Here is an 18,802-nt window from a genome sequence, read left to right as displayed (position 1 = left end):
TGCAAATATCTAAACAATTTGGTAAAACGCAGTACAATTGATAATTGGTTCTGTTGGGGAACATATGAAATACTACAAAAGATACAGGTCACCTAAAGTCAAAAGGAACATTTTGTTACACATTCCCAGGCTGGGTGTCCCCAAAGAAAACCATAATGCCCTGTCACAATATATACCTGCATTGCAACAGTAAAACACGTGTTCATGCCGCTCGTGTTGAACAAAAATCACAAAGTAGGTCCCAAAAATATATGCCAGCATTGCAACAGTAAAACACATTTTCACGCTGCTTGTGTTGAACAAAAATCACAAAGTCTGTCCCATCAATAACTGCCAGTGCTTGCCCCATGTCATGCTGATTGTTACCAAAGAATAACAAATCAAATCAAGCTTTATTTTTAAACATTTTCCCTAAAAACCAATACAATTCATAAGAACAATAAAATATGCAATATAAATCTGAATGAATTAAAACCATCATAAATTCCATTGAACACAAATAGCCGTGCAAAAAAAAACCTTTAAATGGTAACTATGCTCTTAATGATAAAAGCAATGAAGCCACAGAACAACATGCAATGTGCTAATAAAGAAAATGAAGGCAGGAACTTATAAAATGTAGCAGGCCTAGCAACCATTCCCCACAGCACATTTCAGTGGAGCGTGTCATCTAAAATTAATGTTTAAACTAAGAACAAAATGCAATGAATTAAAAACATAGTTAATAAAGTACGGTGCATCCAACAGCTACAAAACATTTCAATGGGAAATGTGGTTTGAAGTTAATTATTTTTGAGTTTGGCGGCATCTACGCCTCAAAGCCTTCCAAAGAAATGTTGACACTGCCTAAGTCATGTCTGGTAAAACTGAAGATTCACAACGATGTGAAGCAGGAATGAAATCAGATGTCCCATGGGTTTTCAGACATGGGTTTCATTATATTCAGGACATTACAACAATGAATCTACTCTTTTGTTGCTCTGCACAATGGACATAAATGCGACATCTCAGGGCTCCACTTGCAGGTAAATGTGGCTACTGGGAAAAACGACTTTCTTGATGAGTTTGTATTATATCCAGGCACTCTTTGTAACAATAATAGGTTTCAGTTGTTAAAAGGTTAGAAAGATGTGTATTGGAGTGGTCATTCTTTACCCACAATTCTGAAGGTACTCAGTGAAAATGTTGCCAACAAAAATGTAGTCCGTGAAAAAAGCCGTGGTGAAAATACCTCTGCTGTGAAGAAGTCGCTAAGCAAAGTCTAGTCATGAATTCAGCTGACAAGCCAGACATGCAGTGCTGGTGGGGTAGGGCTTGCAATTGCCTGGTTTAAGGTTATGATAGGCGTTCGGGTAAGGATAGGGGTTAGGGTTAGAATTAACATTTTGGCTAGAATTAGGGTAAGGGTTCAGGTAAGGGGCTTTGCAGGAGGGCTGGTGATGTTGTGGCTTGGCTAGTGGATGGGGAAGTGTCAGGGTAAGGGTTATGGTAGGGGTAATGGCAAGGCTAGGACTAGTAGAGTAATGGTTTTGGGCAAGTGCTGAAGCAATAGAGAGGCTGGAGAGAGTTTGTGATGTTGGCATAGGATAAAACAGTGGTTAGGGTAGAGTAAGGATTAGGGTAATAATATTATGTCATTTATAAAGCGCTTTTATGTAAAGCGATTTACACAGATAACTTTATACACACTTATTACCCAGTAAAGACTCATACTCATTTTATCGACCTTGGAAGAATCAAAGGTTGAGCCAACCTTGCCGGGATTCAAACCTGTGACATACAGATCACACACAAATTGCAGTAGGGAGCGCTTAACCTGCTGAGCTATCTTACTGGCTGAAAGTAAGTGTTACAGTTGTGGTTAGGGTAAAGTTAGGATTAGAACAAGGATTTGGGTTAAGGCAAGGGCTATGCAATTTTTGGCTAGTTGTTGATGGGGTGGGTTTAGGTTCACTGTTAATTTTCTATTTATTTTGTGTTTTGTATTGAGTCACATGCAAATAAAATGCTTTAGCTCACTTAAGGGTTAGTCTTCGGTAAGGGGTCAGGGCAGAATAATGGTTGGGCTCGGAGGATAGCTCAGGGGCAATGCGCTCGCATGGGAAGCAACGCGACGCGGAGCAACACAGGTTCGATCCCCGGGTCTGCACTTAGAAACCTCTGGGTATTAAGTGCGTTATAAATAACCAATTACAATAAGAGTTAAAGTAAGGTTTAGAAATGGAATAAGGGGGATTGTGGAGGTTTTGGGTCCTTGTTAGAGTTATAGCCTGGTACTTTTGTGCATTTAAAAATAGCTTTTTGGCGACCTTATTACTGGCAACATTTTCACACTTTGCATTGCTTATATTGAATGACTACATTTTTTAAAACGACTTTTTGCGGATTACTTTTTCACATGACTACATTTTCCTGGGGACATTTTCACATAGAATTGGAGGCTTCATATGATGTTTTGGAGCAAGAGGGCACCGCTGGTCTAGACTGGATTAGGCATATTAGTGATGGTGGTCGGTCAAAATCTCGAAAAAAAAATCTCGAATGACAATAAAGTCGAAAACAAAATCACGAAAAAAAAAAGTCGAATTACTCATTTTGTAATTCTATATTTATTTTGGGGTCCGGGATAAAAAAAAGGGTAAAAAAAGGTGGGGTTGGGGGGGGGGAACCCCCCCATTTCGAATAAAAAACGGCATAAAAAAAATTCAACTTTTTTTTTTTCGACCTTTTTTTTACCTTTTTTTTCGAGATTTTATTTTTCGATTTTATCACTATAAACCATTAGTGATACTTCATGTGAATTTGGACTCCCACACTACTGGGATAATCCAGCAAGCAAAGTATAGGGAGGGACCCCATTTCCGTTACTAAAGAAAAGTAAAGGTCTAATATGCCAATCCAGTCTAGATCAGCGGTGCTCTCTTGCTCCAAAACATCATATGAAGGATCCTTTTAAACCTTCAGCTGTGAACAGGTTCATAATTTAAGCCAGTACAAGACTAGTTTCCTGCTCATAAGAGCATCTATAGGTGTCCAGCCTAATTCCAAATATACAAATAAATATGGAGCAGACAGGGGTAACCCAAGTGCTTGCTTCAGAGATGTGCTTTCAATTTGGTAAATCTGTTTGGGCATTTTCTCGGGAGGATAGCTCAGCGGCAACGTGCTTGCCTTGGAAGCAACACAACGCGGAGCAACACAGGTTCAATCCCCGGGTTCGCGCTTAGAAACCTCTGGGTATTAAGCTTGTTATAAATAACCAATCATATCATATCATTGCCCCATAGTTCCGAGGCATGGACACTCGCCTTTGCTGCTTGAACTTTGTACAGTTTTATTAGAGGACCTGCTGCCTTACACAAACCCTGAAGCAGTGCTAGAATCCAGAATTAAAAGCGTGATAGAGGTTTCCATTTGATCTGTCCAAGAACCCCTCTAAAATTCCTAAACAATCCAACGTAGCGATCCTTCCGGGAATAATTCATTGAAGTTATTGTTCTCTTGTTCCCCATGCCAGGCACCACCTTGTTTCTTGATAATTATTTACCAGGCATTTGCTGTCGCCTCTTTCAGAAAATCATAGACAGTTGTTTCCTTAGTCCAGAAAGAGTCTTCAAAATTAAAACAGCATTGTCCAGGAATAGCAATATGCTCACGAGTGAGCCATTCAAAAATGGCGCATCCGTAATTAAGGATCCTGAATAAAGATCCAGAACATTGATAAAGAGAAAGAATTGGGCAGTGGCCGAAACATAACCCTGTTTCACACCTCATTTAACAGGGAAGGTTGCAGAATTGTCCCTCCCAAGCCCCACTTGACTGTTTACAGATAATTGTGCTACAGTCTTTCCATGGTCTAAATCCAGGATCTTTCATAGCTACCAAAGGAGCTGCCGGCAGATGTGTTGGTACAAAAGCAGTTGTCTAATCAACCAATGTCATATATCATTTTTGGTTTCTAAGGAGCACATACTTATCACTTGAACGGCGTAAACTGAAGCAGTGGTCCAACATACCAATGCCCAGCTGAAAACCAGCCTGAAAGCCGGAAATAACATTGTCAGCTGGCATCCACTCTTGCAAAGTAAAATCTGCTTCTGCTAACCAGGGGATTCTCTGCCCCCTTTTTTATAAATTGGAACTCTCAGCGGTAAGCCGGGGAGTGAGCACTTGGCCCAAGTCGAGCACAGAATGAAACAGTTTTGTTAAGTAAAGTGTACATATTATGACTTCATTTTTAAATAGGTCAACTAGGGCCCTATCAGGTTCTGGGGTCTTGACTGATAATTGATATAGGATAGCAGCCCTTCCTTCCTTTACTGTGAAATGAAGACTTACCTCAACATCTTACTCTATCACTTCAGTAACTTTAAGTGGGTTAGGGACATGTGCAGTACCCACCCTCATTGCACGGTTTGATGAAATGGCGAGCCATGTTGGTTCAGGGATGCAAGATCCCAAATGGCAAAGTTGAAATTACTACCACAAGTAATTCATTTCCAAAACTTTCTATTATCATTTATTTTTGATGCCGTGATAAGATCTTCCCAGTTCTGTTCAAATAAAGTGTATTATTTACTTAGCATATTGTTGTACTCGCTACGGGCTACCACAGTGTTATCTCTTTATCTATCAGGCGATGTCGTAACCAAACTGAGCAATTTACTCTTTGAAAATCTGCATGCTCTGTCATACAAAACAACTTTTAATTTCAGTCTTATGAATAAAATAAGAAGCCAAGACCAATTCAAGAACTGATAGCAAATTATTGTATACTTTGGGTGATTTAATATTGATGTCTCGATTTTCCCCATCTCACTCTCCCGTTCTAGGTCAAAAGACTTTTTAATAAAAAAACTATTTAAAAAAACGATTTAGAAAGACCGCTCTGAGAACTCTCTGAGCGGTCTTTCTAAATATTAACTGTCATGTCCCTGCTGGACACAAGTGCGCGCAAGGGCTGACAGGCTTACGGAGATTGGCAGGGGAAGATGTGTTACAGGTAAGTGTGTGTTTGCATGTGTGTATGAAAGGGGACAATGTTTGTGGTGGGGAGGGGCCTGGGGGGAAGGTGTGTGTGTGTTTCTGAGTGTTTTTGTATGTGAGGGGGTGCTGGGGAAAAGGTATGTCTGAGTATGAGGTGGGGTTGGGATGGGGGAGAGGTTGAAGAGGGGCTCGGAGGTGAAACCCCTAATTGGAGGAATTCAAGTATTTCAAATATTAATTAAAGGAAACCCAAAATCGGGCACAAAAGAAAAAATCAGTCTTTTTTTGGTGCTGCCTTTAATATTCGAGATAATGGCCCTCATTACGACCCAGGCGGTAATGGTTTAACGGCGCCGTAAAAGGCAGCGGTGCCGTTAAACCATTACCGCCTGATTACAAGGTCCCTTTGCGGGACCCGTACTTAACGGCTGGTGTAGACCAGCCGTTAAAGTGGGTGCCGCAAAGGGACCTTGGCGATAATTACGGCAACCGCTATTAGCGGTGCCGTAATTATCGCCTTCCCCATTCCCATTATGCCCTATGGGGCAAAATGGGAATGGGGAATGGTGAATGGGGAATTACCTCCCCCGCCAACCTTTGGATGGGGGCGGTAATTCCGCCATCCACCATGGCCGAGACCGGCATGGACCATGGTGCTAATAGCACCATGGTCCAACGCCAGGGTCGTAATGAGGGCCAATGACATAGAACCGCCTCTCCTGCGTTTTAGACCTTCTTAGAGGAAGCACACTGCCATGCTCTACACAATTGGAAGATTTTTCTACGTGTAATTTTTAAATTGGAGTAACTGCATCATGATCACCTCGTATGAGCTTTGGCACGTTAGTCATAATCTCTGTAAAGGTGCCTCATTCTCTTAGGAATTTGCATTATCACTCTGTATACATGAACGCGATTTGGAGGAAGGAAAAATAGAAGAACCTTGATTCAAATTGCCCTTTTCGATGGGAACCCTTGACTGGCGGGTTTAAGTTGTATGTTGGTTAATGACCATATCCACACTGGCAATTTTACTGTTGTCTTTCGATGCTAATAGCCGTTTTCCCAGTGGAAGCACTTTTCCCTGGTAACCAGATCACTGTCAATGTCTATCATTGACATCAATAACGCCTAGAACCTGTGGCGATTCCTGCAGCTTTTTTCTCTGTGAATTCCTAACAGGATCTCCCTACACACCGCTTCTTAAGCCATTCTATATTATTTTGGTCTCACTCAGCTCTTCCTCTAAGCTATGGATTGCTTCCTTTATAGTCGCGCCACATCCATTACCTTGAAGAGTATTGTAATTGAAGTGCTTGTATAAAACAAGTTGTCCTATTTAAATTAATGCACTCCGGTATTGGGATGATCTAATAACCTATTTTTCTGACAGTGAAAGTCCGATATAGGGTTGTCACTGCTAGGAGAGATTAAAGGCACATGTTGACACCCCGTTAATCTAATCCGAGTTTGCTTGAATTGGTCAATCCATTCGATAGATTTATATTCAGCCTCAAGCCAAGGGAGAAACCCAATTGCTCGTGTGCACATTTTCATCGATGATAAAAGACTTGTTTTCCAATGCATTTTCTATTGCTTCCGCCAAAGCTGTCGGGGTAACTACGCTACTCAGTGCTTTACTAGAGCTTTCAAGGGTTACCTGCCGAGGTAACTGTGGAAGATGGCTTTCAGCAGGAATTGCTAGTGGGTCTTCATCCCTCCCCATTTGGTTCGCATTGCATGCGGTGTGAGCGTGAATGCTAGCCTGAGGCTCAGGGAGTTGACAAATTGCATTACCCTCTAACCCGCCATCTGACTTTTTTCTCTCCATCTTGTAGCGAGGGGTCCTTACTAAAATCGCAAAGTTAAGATGCAATTTCAAGGAGTAGTTCATTTGTCCATCTAAACATAGCCATGAAGGTTGCCGATTTCTTTAGGTGTGGTCCAGGAGATAATGTTGAGGTTGTGTTTATTTTCGCCATCAAATCACAGTTCTAAATCAGGCAGATTACATGCACCAAAAAAGAAGTGTTCAGATTGTTAGTAATAATCGTAAAATATGAGTTCAACGAAAAGCTAATTTCTTAAACTAACACGCCAACACATTAATATATCAATAACAATCATTGGGTATCCACTAGGCAACAGTTGCTAACCACTGATAGCTATTTTAAATAATTATAATTGGTTAAACCCCTTTATCAGTGACACTCCGGGGAAGCAAATACACACAAAGCACAGCAGTGCACAGGAACAGCCAAAGGCTGTGAGGGTAATAAGGGTAGTAAACACAACAGCACAGTGCAAACACACACACTGTTCTCTTTTGTGTGCCCTTTTGTCTTACCCTGCACTTAGCCTGTTCATGCCTTTGCAGACGTCCACACTGTCTCGTTTCGCTCAGATAGAAAGAGAAAACACAATAAGAGACCGGAAACATTCTGGAAACCTCGTCCGGCCGTAAATCCTCAACATGGGCAGCCCACACCTCTGGAGGTCCTCTCTGAGCGTCAGCCTACAGAGAACAGCCAAGCAGCCAAACAGGATAAAATTAATGAATGTCATGGCTTTTCCGAATTTCCTGGACTTCCCATTCCGACCCGACTGCCGTTGCCCTGCCGCTTAGACCCTACTTCGCTATATAGAGCCATCTTAAGTTACTTCCTGCTGGGAGGAGCTACACCGTATTGAGGCACACGTGATGCGCGCTAATGCCGGGACTGCCGTCACTCTGTTGCTTCACGAAAGAATGTCATGAGACCTGTCAAAATAAATATACCAGCACAGAATGTCCCCCATTTAGATGGTGACCAAACTATCCTATTGCAACAATGATATATTCCAGTGCTTTTCCCCTTTTTCATGCTGCTAGGGCCCAGAAGAAATTATGAGGACTGACTCAACACTATGCACCAGCACCGCACCCCATTCATGATGTCTGTATCCAGAGAAAATCACGGGGCCTGTCTCAACAATATATGCCAAAGATTGGCCCCGGTTCATCATGCTAGGGGCCCAAGACTATCGCAAGTAAATGCGACTGGGGAAGCAGGCACCACCTCAATAGTTAAATCCTTTCAATAATCTTCATGCAATTACTTCATATATTTGGATAACGACAGTCCCCCCACCGTCACAGACAGTGGCTCAATTCATATTCCTTGCTGTGGGGGCCCGCAATGGACTTCCGGCGGGCCCCCTAGAGTGCTATGAACGCCAGAACTCACCAGGCCCAATGCCTGTGGGGGTTTGGGGCCTGCCCTGGACATCTGGCAGGCCCCCTTGGAACTACAGTACGCCAGCACCATTGGGGGTGGGGGCACAGCCAGCCATGTCCCTGACCGTGTGGACCTCTGCCACCGTGCTGGCACGAGGGTCCCACAGCATCAGGGTATGCAGGTGTAGGCCTCCGGCCTACATGTAATAAGACAAGGGGGGTCATTCCGAGTTGGGCGGTAGCCATGGTGCTAATAGCACCATGGCTGCCTCCCATACCGGGTCCGGGTCGGTGTGGCTGAATGGGGACTTACCGGGTCATTCCGACCCTGGAGGACCCGGCAAATCCCCATTCAACCAACCATTCCCCATTCCCATTTGAGCCCCCATAGGGATCAATGGGAATGATGAAGGCTCTAATAACGGGCCCGCGAATAGCAGGCCTGTTATTAGCGCCCTGGTCCCTTAGCGGGAACCGTAAAGGACGTGTGGTCAGACCACACGTCCTTTACGGTTCCCGCTAAGGGACCTCAGAATTGGGCGGTAAGGGATTACCGGCACCGGTCTCCTTAACTGTGCCCAGTATCCCTTACCGCCCAACTCGGAATGACCCCCAAGGACTCAGTCGCTCCCCTTCTGGAGTCTGCAGCCGCCCTGTCTCACGTGCCTGCAGGGGCTCCTTTTATTAGCTTGGGCCATAAAGTCATGGACAGTTATGGCCTAAAAGGGCAATACACAGAGGAGAGGGCATCACCGTTAAAAGGGTAACACACGTGATAGGGTCCCACCACCACATTCCTGAGCCTGAGACCAGGGGTAAGTTTCCCCCACTGCTGCTCAATGCATTGGTATTCGTTATAGTCAGAATCATATATATTAACCACAATTGGTTAGCATAAAATATACATTTCAATAAGGAGACAAAATAGGAGAGAAAAATGTCCAATGAGCCCTTCCCCGGGACAAATCCGTCTCATTTCTCACCCCAGATTTCAAATGTCCATCTCAGGAGGAGACATTTATCTCGGGAGGATAGCTCAGGGGCAACGTGCTTGCCTTGGAAGCAAAACAATGCAGAGCAATACAGGTTTGATCCCTGGGTCCGCGCTTAGAAACCTCTGGGTATTAAGCACGTTATAAATAACTTATAATTTCATCTGTAGCGGTTATAGTGGGGTAAGACTAGGAAGTGGTCAGGCAGTTATTATTGTAGCAACCACTGCTGTCCATCAGGTTGTGGGTCGGCAAATGGTGCCGATCAACACAAGACTTGTCATTCTGCTACTCCCCGAAGAGTATCAGGAATCACAAGGTACTGTCTCATTGTTAGATGCTAAATATATTTTCATGTTGCACTCACCCAGAACATACAATAGGGCCTTGTATCAATAATATATACCAGCATGCCACTGTCAAACACATTTTTATCTTGCTGGCTGTGCCCAAAGTAGCTCACCAGGAACTGTCCCAACAATATATGCTAAAACAGCCACTTAAAAACACATTTTCATACTGCTGGCTGCCCCAGTGCAGCTCCCATGTCACTCGCAAGATCCAGTATTGCCCCCATGTTGTTGCTTTCCGGGCCCAGTTCTGTTAATGTATTGCTCTCAGGCCACTGTTCAGTGTCCATTTCAGTCCCATCGCAAACGTCTGCCCCCATGTTGCTCTTAAAGCCTACAATGCCAGCATGTTGCTTCTGGGCCCATTATGCCCCCTGTCACTCTCAAAGTTCTTTGCTCCAAGCCTTTCTCACAGCACATTTCTGCCCCCAAATGATTGATGCTCTCAGGGCCTGGATCTGCCCTGCATCACTACCAGGACCCAGTTCTGCTCACCCTATCACTTTCAAAGCACCAGTATTGCTCCCATGTTGCCCTCAGTACCCAGATGTGCTTGCTCCCAATGTATCCCTAAGTGCCTGGTATTGTCCCCATGCCACACTCAGTGCCCAGTATTGTCCCATGTCACTAGTGCCCAATATTGCCACATGTCACTCTCAGGGCCCAGGTCTGCCCCATATTTCTTCAGTGCCTATCAATGCCCCGTGTTATTCCCAGGACCCAGTGTTGCCTCAGTTGTGCTCTTCATGTCCAGTAGTGGCTCCCTTTCCCTTCTCAGGGCGTAGTTCTACCCGCCATGTCACTCTTGGCGCTTAGGTCCACCCTAGGTCTGTATAAGGGTCCGGTATAGGCAAGCACATCACTACCAGGGTGCAAACGTGCCCACCATGACACTCGCAAAGCAATTCTCTTTCCCCATGGTTCTGTAAGTAGCTGGTATCACCCCTGTGTCACTCATAGAACTCACTGTTGCCTCCAATGTCACACTCAGTGCTCAGTATTGCCCCATATTTCTTTCAGATCCAGTGTTGCCTCATGTCACTCTGTGTCTGATAATCCCCTATGTCATTTTCAATTCCAGGTTCTCCCCCAATATTGCTCTCAGGGTAAAATTCTGCCTCCGCTTTGTCACATGCAGGGCTCAGTTCTGCCCCTATGTTGTTGCCAGAGCCCAATATTTCCCCCATATTGTCCTCAAGGCCTGTATTTCCCCTGTCTAGCTCTCAGCCCTGAATATTGCATTTATGTTGCTCTCAGGATGCAGTTCTGCAACCCATGTATCATTCAGGGGTGAGACCAGCACTGATGCCACTCTGGAGGCCTTGTCTTTCCCCTACATTGCTATAAGTGCCCAGTTGTGCCCCATGCCATTCTCAGGGCCCAGTATAGCTCTCTTGTCACTCCCAGTCCCCAATATTTCCCCTATATCACTCATAGGGCTAGCTGTTGCACCCATAGTTGCTGTTAGGCAAAACGTATCCCCCATAATGCTCTTAGGGCTGCGCTCTGCCTCCCATGTCATACCAAGGGCCCCTTTTCACCCCCATGATACTGCCCGGGTTCAGTTCTGCCACATGTGGCTTTTAAGGTCCAGTCTGCCCCTATGTTGCTTTCAGGAACCAGTAATGTCCACTGTGCCAACCTTAGTGCTGATGATTGCCCTCATGTTGCTCCCATTGCTCAGTATTGCCCTCATGTGACACTCTTCTTGTACACAGGGCACAGTTAATTATCCATGCTGATGCCAAGACCCAGTTGTGCTCCCCAATGAGCTCAGTGCCCAGTACTGCCCCATGTTGGTCACGTGGCCCAGTATTGCCCTAATTTGCCCTAATTTCACTCAAGTACCAGGTGTGCCCCACATCATTTCCATCATCTCCAGAGGTATATATCTACCTCCATGTTGCTTTTAGGGTCCTGTTCCTCCCCATGCCATTGTGAGTCCCCAGTATTTCCCCCATGTCACCACCAGGGCCCAGTTCGGCCCACCGCATTGTTCACAATGTCCCCTTCTGCCCCCATGTCACTCTCAGTACCATGTATTGCCTGTATCACTCTCAGGGCATATTGTTGCCTCCACTGTCCCTCTGAGTCGCCAGAATTGTTACTGTGTCACTCTCAGTGCCCAATAGTTCTTATATGAACAAGGGGGCGTCCTACCCGCCAACAAAGTATATGCAATGATTTAGTGCACAATGAATCAAACCTTTCTGAAATTAATAGTTAATCAAAAAAACAACAAAACATGTTTGTATCACTGAACACATCCGTTAATACACACATTATACTTATATCCGCCTATTTTATTTTGGCTTTAAATGTAAGTTAGACTTTTCAAGTGCATCTGAACAGTATACAAAAAACAAACAGTACAACATATACATCTGATTGAGCTTTATGCAATTTCATCAATGCAATCAACCGTGTATTTAAAGTACATGAACAATCATAAATTCATGAATCTGATAATGTCGCAACAATAGCTGTCATATTGTGTACAGCCTTCTAAAAGCGATTAGCTCGAAACATGAACTGAATGTGTGTGTGATCCATAACATCTACTAACATGCACTGTTGTCACAGTGCGCTCACCACTAGTATACATAAATGTCCATACATTCTGAAGACCTGCCTGTTGGTTAATAGCTAGGTACAGAGTCCCCAGTGTCTAGTGTGAGCTCCCACTCGGGATAAAAATGGAGACCTGGGTGTAAGGTCTACCACAGCCTGGCAAAAAGGGTGACCGTGGAACTGGTCAAGTTGCGAGGCTAGTCGCTCGGGTGAAAGAAAATTCACATCTCACGTAAAAAGGAAACGCTATGTAGAAGTCCCTATTATAGCAAGCGCTATATCTATGGCTAAGGTAACGGGAGGGACAGCCCAGTAGCAGGTAGGATCAAAGGGCTGAGAATCAGTATGAACAAGGGGGTGTCCTACCCTCCAACAAAGTATATGCAATGATTTAGTGCACAATGGGCCTCATTACGAGTTTGGAGGTAGCCATGCCGTTTTTACCGGCATGGCTACCCCCAAACTCAGGTCCGGGTCCCGAAAAATGGGAATTAGCGGGCCATTCCGACCTTTGCAGGCCCGGTAATTCCCATTCGCGGGACCCGGACCCAATACGTCCCCATTCCCATTTGAGCCCCCATAGTGTTCAATGGAAATGGGGAGCATGGTAACAACGGCCCCATTAATAACGGGACCGTTGCTACCATCCTCTTCTGCTAGCGGCCCCGCAAGCAGAACTCGTAATGTGGCAGTAGAGTGATAACGGCACCCACAGCACTACCGGCGCCATTATCACTCCCCATTGGCTCCCCCAATAGATGCATGCAATCACAATATACATTTAATAGGTCGTACTGGTAAGTACATTACCCGTGACCACTCCAAGTACAGCCCCTTACGAATGACACAATTGTGCAGTCAGCAGAAAATGCTTCATCCTGATTGGACAAAATTATCATCCCCTCATTTGACAAGACAAGATCATGTAGTTTCGGATGTGCAGTCCCATCGAAACAAGCAAATCATCTAGTAGGTGTAAACATTGAGGTCAACAAATTAGACACAGCAGTATCCTTTCCCATAAGCTCAGTCAATTTAGCAATCCCAGGCAGTTCTCAGGCCTTGTAGTGGTTTACTTTTGCAACACCTTTTGCAACTCCTGTTTTGAAACATGTTGCTATCCCTAGCACACATTCTTCCAGTAATCTCTGGGGACCCAGGTGGCTTCATAAAAAACATAACTGAGACTCCACTTCTTGGAAATTAATTTCCCATTTATTTGTGCTACCGGGCCATCCTATGGCAGACTCAGTTGTCCCATAACTCCCTAGGGGGCAGTATGACCACAAACTAGTTTTGACGCTTTGGCAATGCCTTCACCCAAAGCGCCCGTCCCACCAAAATGTCTTTTGCAACTATTGTATTTTATCTATTGTCAAAAACACAAACCGTTATTCAACATTTCACTAGAAGCTTCCTGGGAACAGCTAAGCCTTGCAACAGTAACTAATATGTGTTCTGCACCTCACCCTTCCTCCACAGACCTTGGCATGCTGAACACTTGTTGAGGGAAGCAGGAATAAAGTTTAATTAAATGGAAACACAGAGGCTCATAACTGCGGCCCAATGCCCTTAATAACAGAAATCTACACACTCTGATGAGGCCCATTTCAAAATGTCAGGACCCTTGCTATTGTGGCAAGAGGCCCTTATGCTAATAAAAACCAGTAACCATGTTTTTGCTTCCCATTATACTACCATGTGATTGGTAGTCTAGTGTTCTCTAAGATGTGGCAAAACAAACAAAACTACATCCCATTTGAAGATGACCTGAAACACTGTGACAGAAACACTAACACTGAAAATGACCAAATCTCCATGCTCATAGAACTTCTGCAGCTAATACTTCCCTACACATTTTGGGTGTTGCACCTGCATTCTAACATTCCCCCTTTAATGAATTCATTAACTACCTTATCTGCTTGTTTCATCTTGTCAAAATCAGTCTTTGGTACCCATACCTTACTAACCTAATGAAGGCTGCCTCCTTGCTCTGCGTGTTCCTCTGGGGTACATGTAAAAACAACACCTCTCATCCCCTGTGCAGTCAACATATTCTTCCCAATAGTTCTCTTAGCCAGGAAGGGAATAAGCAGGAAGAGTTCCTGCTGGATCAATCAGTTGCTCTATTCTAACCATGTGGTGCTCAATCTCGCCATTCCATTTGTCTGTCTGTGTGTGCACAAGTTTCAAAAGGGGAGTGGTGTCACCTGATTCAAGGATGAGTGACATCATGGGCAATCCCTTGACACTGTCGTTCTGCAGCAACCCATAACCAGCTGGCAAGTGCAAAAAACAAGGACATGAATCTGTACCTTAAATATGTTACCCAGCCATGATGGTACCCATTAAAACATAGTTGAAAACCAATCGTGGTCCGTAAAGCCCCCTCCTTCTCCATCCTAGTGAGCAATGTGTGTAGTGAGTGAATTAATTGTGCTAAACTGCTGTTTTTGGCATCATTGGAAGGTATGTAAGCGCAATAGAAGCTACCTATTCCCATGCAGATGCCATCATCATGGGGGTCCAGTAAGTTCTGAACATATCAGTTTTGGAGGGCGGTCAACTGAATTGCGTAGAGTTCTTCTCTAGTTTCATTTAGCCTTTTTTCCATCTCGTTTGCCAGTTGGAGGAGCTCCCAACTTGTTATTTGAAGCCATTTTGCAAGAAGAAGTGGAAAAAAGTTCTCAACCTTACTGAAAATCCTAAACTCCTCGGGAATAGCATTTCATCTATCACTTGATTCTTGGGGAAAGTAGTTGCTGCTTGCGTTGATGATGTTGCAAACCCAAAGAGTGCTGGGCCCGCTGATGCACGAGTTGCACTGGCTTTACCATGGGGTGTATGCTGAGGGTGTTGAGATTTACATTAGGAATAACAAGCATGGGGGACTGCAGAGTCACCAAGGAACATACACCTTTCCACAGTGGCAGCACTTGGGTGTACGCTAAACTCTCGCAAACCCAGTACCCATCCATGAGAGCTGCTGTCCCCCCAATGTCTGGGAGATCCACTGCTTACATAGTATTTAAGTCCTCACGGGCATGCAGCCATTGCCTCTGAAACACAAGAAGAATCGTGTGAGTTTCAGTACTTGGGTAGTCTTCTCATGTTGATCAATCCACATTCAATTTGTAACATACTTTTTCCAACAGCAGAACAGTTCTCAATTATTTTCAATACTGTACTCTTTGATGGTCTAATCATCCCCCCTGCTTTACACCCCATTTGTCCCTCCACCGAATCATCTCCATAGTAAACAGCACCTTCCCATCTACAATTGAGGTCTTATTTTGCACTGGAGCTGTTCCTGTCCTCCTCCCTCAGGACACCTGATTCGGGGTGGTACCATAAAGACAGCTTCACCTCTCCTCTGCCCTGTTGCCTATATAAGCTTCTTTGAACCCCTGTATCTGCTGCCGTCTTTATCTTTATGTAGTTATGTGTATGCTGTGGTGTCATCCAATTGTGCTTGGACCTTGTGTGGCTGAATCAATCCTTGCATCCTACATAAAGCAAGATGCACTAAACTTTGTACTACTTCTGGTGATAATTCTTGCCGTATGAATAGTCTGGGTGTGCCTATTGCATGGGGGATTAAATAACACACATAACAAGAGTCGTTTGACTTCTCTTTTGCCACCATCTTCATCTGTTGTCTGTTTCGGGGTGATGCACATCCTTAACAATTCCTAAATAAGCTGCTGGATTTGAAACCTCCCTTCTAATTCTGGTCATGGATATACTACTATTCACTGGTCTATGTGCAGGGATAGTGATGTTACTGGACCCACCCCTAGAAAACAACCATATACATTTGGCCATAAAAAGAGAGGGGAAGAGGGAGAGATAGAGAGAGCGAAGGAAGAGGGAAGGAGTGAGGGAGAGAGAGAGAGAGAGAGAGGCGGCGACAGGGAGAGGGGGAGACAGGGAGCGGAGAGAGATAGAGAAAAGACAAAATTATACAACAAGGTTTCATTCTCTTGACGTAGTCTGATGTTTCTCGCTGCGGGGGGAAAACAATGTCAATCCGCCCAAAGGGGCACACTGAATTCAGAGAATTTAAAGAGGTAACCAAGGCACTCATTTTATTCATTGTCCGTTTCCTTCTCCTTCTGCTGGGGTGATGCGTTGGATCTGTTGTCTTTCCAGGTATCTGTTATATGTATCCAGGTCTTCTATATCAAAACAAAACAATGATAGGTCAACTACCCCTAGCTGGTAAAACAATGTCTGATGTGATTCAGGGACTAAAGGAAGGGGTAGTTGACCTATCATTGTTTTGTTTTGATATATTAGTCTCCCATTTGATAGTGTCAACCTTCCATTATCAAAAAAATGGGAGTACCCATTCTATACATTACTGTTCTAAGTCTTCTAATCTGCAACCTTCAATGCTATGGACATGGTGTAGATGTCATAAGGGCCTTCACATTTTGGTTGATTCCATTTCCATACAAAAGTTTGAATGAAGATTTTGTCGCTGGGTAGAGCTGCTGCTGCTGCGAAGGTGCTGTGCTGTGTGGTGCTGTTGCATTGTCCGTTGCTGGTTAAGTGAGCTCTCTGCAATGGGGCCCTAGCTGACCGGAGATAAATCTGACAGAATTCCTTAACTCCCTAAGATATCCCTGAAACTCATCACATAGAATCTGTGCAGAACTTTGCGCATCTGAAGCTGTGCATGCAGGGGTGAGTGGAATGTGCATCCTCCTGTCAGTAACTATCTTGTGTGTAGTAAGATGATGATCTGACCCTAGCTGATTACGGAGAGCAAATAATGCCAAAGTAAGACAATAAAGCCAGCTCCTTTTCAATGCATCACAAATGTTTGCAAGATGATTTAATAGGCCATTGAGGAGTTCCACAACTCTGTTGGCTTGTGGTTAATAAAATGAACACAATTTGGGCTTTATACCCAGTAAAAGTGACATTTCCTTGAAGAGCACATTAAAGAAGTGTGTTCCATTATCAGATCTGAGGACTTCACATATTCCCCAACAGGAAATACTTCTTGTACTAGAAATGTGGCTGCCGATTTGGCATCAGGGTGTACACAGGGACCTGCTTCAAGCCAACGGGAGAAGGGGGCACACATGCAACAATTAGATAATGGAAGTACTGCACCTGCTAACAATGTCCCCGCAGTCAAAGTGGAGCTGTCGAAATGGCCCTGAGGGGCGGGGCAATGTCGCTTTCATAGTTTTGAGGGTGCGACCTGTAGTGTACGTTTGAATATGAAGTTATCAAGATGTTCTTGGAGGTTCATCACAAACCATTCTTCCTATAATTTAGCTGCAATGTACTGTTTTGATACATGCGCAGGGTAGTGCAACTGTTTGAGGGCAACTGCGAGTAGTTCCTGGGGCATCACCGTTTTCCCTTGAAATAATCTGTCTGCAAATTAAATCTGTGGTTGATAAGGAACACCCTCTCTTGATCCATAACTCCTTCTGTTCCTTGGGGGCTTGTGCCTGCAATTCGATAATCTGAGTCACTGGGATTTCATTTATTTCTACCTGCTGCAATATTTCCACAGGGGGCACTATGGGATTCAGTATTTTCAGATACACTGCTTCTTCTGCTGCATCATTGCCATAAGAAATTGGATCTGTACCCTTGGTGTGAAGGAAGCATGCTGCACAGGTGTGCCATCTGAGATTTTTTAACCCTCGCCTCTGCCATCTGTAGAGGCCTGAATGTACTGTCAATGTGGCATCAGCTGAATCTGAGTAATTGGTGGTAAAGCAACCTTTGGCTATTTGTGATGCCGTTATTAGTGCTATGAGGTTTTCCGCACAAGCTGAGTAGTGTAAACAATCATACCTTGGATAGTACTTGGTTCTCACCTTCTTCAATACTCACTACTGCTGCTCCTGTGTGCCTGATTCCTGTGCTCTGATCAGTCGTCGATGGCCCATCAACGAAGAGCACTTCCCCCTTCTTGAGTGGGTTTTCCCTAACGTGGGTAGTGTCATCTGCAGTATCTTCATACGTAGCGCAATCATGCACTTCATCCCCTTGCTGTACTGGCTCTGCAATGAATGTAGCAGGGTTGACAGTGTGACATCTCACTACGTGAATGAATGGGTTTGAAAAAATCAGCTCGTATCCTGATGCTATTTGTGGAGTGAGAGTGGATTTTGATTTCTCGAGTATGGCAAAGACTGCGTGTTCCATGTATAAAGTGACAGGGCATCCCATTGTAGTTGCGGATGATTTCTGTATTGCAAAAGAAGCTGCTGCAAGCGCATGCTCTCAGGGGAAATGTCCCTGCATTACTGGCTCTAAAAGACCACTGTAATAAGCCAAAGGCTTGTGTCCCATTGATGTCTGTTGAGTGAGGACAGCTGTCATCACTTGGCCATTTGGATCTGAGAACAGGAAAAATTGCTTTTTGTTGCCGTTTTTTTGTTTATTTATTTATTGAGTATTTATAATGTGCTTATACAGCAAAGGTGGTTCAAGGCACAACAAGACAAAAGAGTGGGTGGGGGAGAGGGATGAAGAACAAAAAACAGTCCTAGTAGGCCTTGAGTCATTCGGATTGTGCAAGTGCAGTAACAAAAAGTGCAGGGGAGAGGGTAGGAGGGAAGTGCCGGTCACAGCAGAAAAAAGGACCCATGTGTTAAGCAAGTGCTAAGGGGAGGCCAGGTGGACAAGTGGCAGGGGAATGCAGAGTGTGCAAG

The 18,802-nt window shown here is 44.4% G+C and overlaps 1 protein-coding gene across 1 annotated transcript in view; it reads left to right on the top strand.

Moving 5' to 3' along the window:
- The window catches only part of PDZD9 (PDZ domain containing 9), a gene marked incomplete at its 5' end in the record, with an annotated part of 200,719 nt that overhangs the window by 145,636 nt on the left and 36,281 nt on the right, over positions 1-18,802 (top strand). The gene's annotated exons all lie outside the window — the stretch shown is intronic.

The sequence above is a fragment of the Ambystoma mexicanum genome, chromosome 2q (assembly GCF_040938575.1).
Source record: "Ambystoma mexicanum isolate Mex_15411 chromosome 2q, UKY_AmexF1_1, whole genome shotgun sequence".
Lineage (NCBI taxonomy): Eukaryota > Metazoa > Chordata > Amphibia > Caudata > Ambystomatidae > Ambystoma > Ambystoma mexicanum.
The sequence above is the reverse complement of the archived record's forward strand: the minus strand, read 5'-3'. Positions and strand labels throughout refer to the sequence as shown.